The 3,610-nt window shown below is 45.3% G+C and overlaps 1 protein-coding gene across 4 annotated transcripts in view; it reads right to left on the bottom strand.

Annotated features, from left to right (window-relative positions):
• The window catches only part of LOC147627738 (peptidyl-prolyl cis-trans isomerase FKBP17-1, chloroplastic-like), a 61,212-nt gene that overhangs the window by 30,287 nt on the left and 27,315 nt on the right, over positions 1-3,610 (bottom strand). The gene's annotated exons all lie outside the window — the stretch shown is intronic.

Raw genomic sequence — 3,610 nt, 5'->3', positions numbered from 1 at the left:
GCAAACACTGCACCCAAAGCACACAAAGTGCTCACAAATGTTCTCCCAAGCTTTATCTCCCACTGCGGAAGCAAGAATGCAACTTTTCTCCCACTTTTTGTGATGAAAACACCAAAATCTGGTTGCTGCAGATTTTGGACAGCACCTTAAACGTGCTCTTTTGCCCTTCGAAAGTACTGTACAACAGTACCAAGTGCTTACAAATGATGTACCAAACCTGTACCGGCAATTTCAGCAGCTGAATTTGAACCTTTTGATCACTCAAAACAGTGTACAGCCATGCCAAAACATGCACAAAGCTGTGCCAAATCTGTACCAGCAGGTACAATAGCAATAAATGCTCTCCTGGCTGTCCAAATGAGTGAAAATCAGACTTTTACAGTCCCGTACACTGCATACAACAGTCCCGAACAGAAATTGGGCAAAAGCCCCTTGACTGCAAGCTGATTTTTGAGGATTCAAGGCATAAATGTCTTGCCTGCTGCTTTGCCAAGCTCAACAAGCATACAAACTTGAAAAGCCCCTTGATTTGAGATCAATTTCTGATCATGCATGGTACATTGACGCACATGGAGGCATCCAGAGTGTTCACGATGCTTCCCCCTGGCCACATATACATCAAATACATGAAAGCCCCTTGATTTACAGGCACATTGAGTGCTTGTAAGGCATCAGCACATTATCCACAGCATCAAATGCGATTGCCTGCATGCAAATCAACTCAATCGGCACAAAAGCCCCTTGATTTGCACTGCAATTTGCTGCAATTTTGCCCAAATGTGCGATTTTTCACATCATACAGCATGTATGAGTGCTTAATTGCACAATTACATCAAAAGCCCCAAATTTCGACATCCAATTTCCTGCAAATTGATCCTGATTTGACCAATTTCCTGCAAATTTATCCTGATTGTGACCAATGTCACCCAATTTTGCCAATTTTGCTCAAAATTGAGCAATTCGGACACCTGTACCTGCTCAATTGCTTTAATTGATAAGAAATTCGCAAAAAATTAGAGGCAAATACCTCTGAAATTTCTGATTTTTTTCTGATTTGCAGGTTGATTTCTGTTGATTGCAGATGCTGTTGCAGGAGATTTGATGCTGTTGCAGAAAAGGGAGGGAGGCTTCTTGCTGATGTTGCTGCTGTGCAGGTGGGCAGCCACGTGGGCTGGCTATGGAATGGGGCTTTCTTCGTTTCCACACTTCCCAACGTCCCTGGCGATGCCCGAGTAGTCGACAAGCATACACGTCGACGGGCTCCTCCTGGCCTTGGCTTACGGCACGCTGACCTTTGTACAGTGGCCGACGGGACCTTTGTCCACGCTCACCGCACCAGCAGCCAGTTGTCACCTATGCGCTAATGGCTGCTTTCGCCTCGCGCATCTACGCCCAGCGTTTGTTCGCTCAACGCCGGGCGCTTCACGTATTCGCTTACGTTTCTACTCCAATTGGCCAGCTCACGCTTCGCCTATCGCTTCGTTCAGTTCGCTGCGATTTTTGTGGCTTTACGCCTAGCGCCTGCCTGCGACCTTCTACGCCATCGCTCCCAGCTGCTGTTTTCGCCTAGCGTATGTACGCCCAGCGCTATCTCCGCCAGCAGCGCTAGTCTTCGCCTGAGTATAGAGGTGTGCTGCCTCAGCCACGCTACAGGTCGCCTAGGGCTGCTGCCTTCGCCAATGGCATCAACACTCGCAGCAAGGCCTGCAGGGCATCAACACTCGCAGCAAAGCCCTTTAGTGTGAGCAGCTTGTATCAAGGTCACAGTAGCCAGGCTCTGATACCAGTTGATGGGGAGAAACCTGAATTAGGGTTAGGTTAGAGTTCATTCATGGGAGACATACACAGAGAAGAACAAGGGAGAGAGAGAGAGAGAGAGTTGTGGGGATAAGTCAACTCATCAAGTATGAGTGTGTGACTCCCCTATCACACATGTATATTGCACTAGTACACATAGTGCACTTAGTACATTAAAAGTACTAAGTGTACTATGTACTATAACTTATGGGCTTGTACACACTATAAGGGTGGGCATAACGCCTTTACCCCAACAATGAACTTTGAGATGAGGAGGTAGAAGAAGCTCATAGGCTAAGTCACCTACTTTCTTTGAAATCAGATATGGCTCCCAATATCTGACGATAACTTCTTATACTTCCCAAGAGATAAAGAACTTCTTTTGGGCTGTACTCGAATGAAGACCATATCTACTTATTTGAATTCTCTGACGGTCCTCTTTTTATCTGCATACTGTTTCTGTCGATCCTGGGCAGCTTTTATATCTTTATGAATTGCCTGCATCTGCAGCTCCATGTCGTCAAGCATTTGTCTAGACATCTCGACCCTAATCAATGGGTCGAATCTAGTTAATGGAGTTAAGCAATCTTGTCCATACAGAGCTTTAAAAGGGTTCATTCCCAAAAACTTATGTGATAAGAAGCATTGTAGGCGAACTCGACTAGGTGCAGATAGCTTAGCCACTTCTTGGATTCCCTACCACAACATGACCGAAGTGCATCTTCGATTACTTGGTTTACCCTGATACTCTGCTGGAGTATGGATGACTGAAAATTGTCGGTTAGGTCCTTGGTTTTCAATTGTAGCATAGATCTGTCCTTTTTCCTCTTCTACTACATCTGAAATTGCGACTGCTCTGGCTGCTGTAGTCTGAGGCAGAATTCTTTCTCTTTGGTTGTCCCAGTTCTGGAAAGGAGTTCTGAGGTTATTCTGGACAGAGGCAGATGGATGAGCTGGAGTTCTTCTGGGGTTACCCTGGCTTGGGCGAGACGGACCCTGATTAGACTGGTATGAAGGGATTGGTTTCTGAATTTGGGGTTCTTGACTTCCCTGTGCCCTTGTCATGGCAGGAGTCGGGCAGTCTTTTAACTGATGGCCAAAAACTTGGCATCCAAAACACCGGTTCTCACTTCTGAACTCATCGTTCTGAATCCTTAAAACACGTGGGCTCCTGAGAAAGTATTCTGTGGAAAGTGTCTTCCCTTTTTAAACAGAATCTTTCTTTTATTTTAGAGAGGGAATAATTATAAGATCAGAAAGGGAGGTTCTTACTCCTGTATACCTCGAAGGCTAGGGAAATGGAAAGTGTCTTCCCTTTTTAAACAGAATCTTTCTTTTATTTTAGAGAGAGAATAATTATAAGATCAGAAAGGGAGGTTCTTACTCCTGTATACCTCGAAGGCTAGGGGAATGTAAGATTCTTCCCCCAGCCTTCGAGGTATACAGGAGTAAGAACCTCCCTTTCTGATCTATAATTATTCCCTCACTAAAATAAAAGAAAGATTCTGTTTAAACAAGGAAGACCCTTTCCCCAGAATACTTTCTCAGAAGCCCCACCTGTTTTAAGGATTCACAACGATGAGTTCAGAAGAGAGAACCGGTGTTTTAGATGCCAAGGTTTTGGTCATCAGTTAAAAGGCTGTCCGACTCCTGCCATGTCAAGGGCACAGGGAAATCGAGAACCCAAAATTCAGAGACGTATCCCTTCATACCAAAGTAATCAGGGTCCGTCTCGCCCAAGCCAGGGTAACCCCAGAAGAACTCCAACTCATCCATCTACCTCTGTCCAGAATAACCTCAGAACTCCTTTCCA

This window comes from Cibotium barometz, chromosome 20 (assembly GCF_041138505.1).
Source record: "Cibotium barometz isolate CiBa-2024 chromosome 20, ASM4113850v1, whole genome shotgun sequence".
In the NCBI taxonomy this organism is placed as follows: domain Eukaryota; kingdom Viridiplantae; phylum Streptophyta; class Polypodiopsida; order Cyatheales; family Cibotiaceae; genus Cibotium; species Cibotium barometz.
This window is presented reverse-complemented; position numbering and strand designations above follow the sequence as displayed.